Genomic DNA, 984 nt, shown 5'->3' on the forward strand with positions numbered 1-984 from the left:
AATATAAGTAAATAAAAACAGGTGTACCTTTGAACATTCAGTTTCATGTAAGAGAAGATATGAAAGAGCCACCAGACGCTTCCAACACACAGACCCATGTAGTACCCAGGGGCCTACACACACACGGGCCCATGTAGTACCCAGGGGCCTACACACACACACGGGCCCATGTAGTACCCAGGGGCCGGCTGGCCTCAGCCCTAAACCTTACAGGATGCAGTGCACACACACACACACAAACACACACACACATAGATCCAGTATGCAATAATACCATCAGTGATGCACAATCCAGAACTCAACTGGGAAAGGAAGGAAGGAGAAAAGAGGGGGATAAGAAAGGAGAAAAGAGGGAGAGGGAGAAAAGAGGGGGATAAGAAAGGAGAAAAGAGGGAGAGGGAGAAAAGAGGGGGATAAGAAAGGAGAAAAGAGGGAGAGGGAGAAAAGAGGGGGATAAGAAAGGAGAAAAGAGGGAGAGGGAGAAAGCCCTGTGCGATGATAGACTGATAAGGAGAGAAACACTCATAAGGCAAAACAGACAAACATCCCCAAAGATAGAGAATAGGAGGTCAGTACAGCCACGACAGTGTTTGTGTGTGTGTGTGTTTATGTGAGCAAGAGGGGCTTTGAGTTTGAGACATTGCATCAAGTTTAGAACTCTCAGCTGCATAGGCTTAACATCCAATTAAATATAACCTGATCACATTCCAGTGACTGACCACATGACTTCAACTGAGATGTGCACATAGGTGCAGTGTGTGTGTGTGTGTGTGTGTGTGTGTGTGGTGTGTGTGTGTGTGAGAGAGAGAGATTAAAGTTGTGGTGCTTCAGTCAAGAGCACAGGGAGAAATACATTCAGGTGACTGCACTGCTCTTGCATGGTTCTGCTAGGAGGGCTGCTGACAGACTGCATTGCTAACAGACTGCATTGCTAACAGACTGCATTACCAATAGACTGCATTGCTAACAGACTGCATTGCTAAC

General features: G+C 46.5%; 1 long non-coding RNA gene across 1 annotated transcript in view; it reads right to left on the reverse strand.

Annotated features, from left to right (window-relative positions):
- Positions 1–592: 592 nt before the first annotated feature.
- The window catches only part of LOC143117380 (uncharacterized), a 3,901-nt gene continuing 3,509 nt past the window's right edge, over positions 593–984 (reverse strand). Inside the window, exon 3 of the long non-coding RNA XR_012985976.1 lies at positions 593–984. This exon is cut by the window's right edge and continues 1,961 nt beyond it. This is a non-coding gene — a long non-coding RNA (uncharacterized LOC143117380).

This window comes from Alosa pseudoharengus, unplaced genomic scaffold (assembly GCF_046254945.1).
Source record: "Alosa pseudoharengus isolate Yale_2024_CS ecotype anadromous, Long Island Sound unplaced genomic scaffold, YU_APseudo_1.1 YU_APseudo_1.1_scf_11, whole genome shotgun sequence".
Lineage (NCBI taxonomy): Eukaryota > Metazoa > Chordata > Actinopteri > Clupeiformes > Clupeidae > Alosa > Alosa pseudoharengus.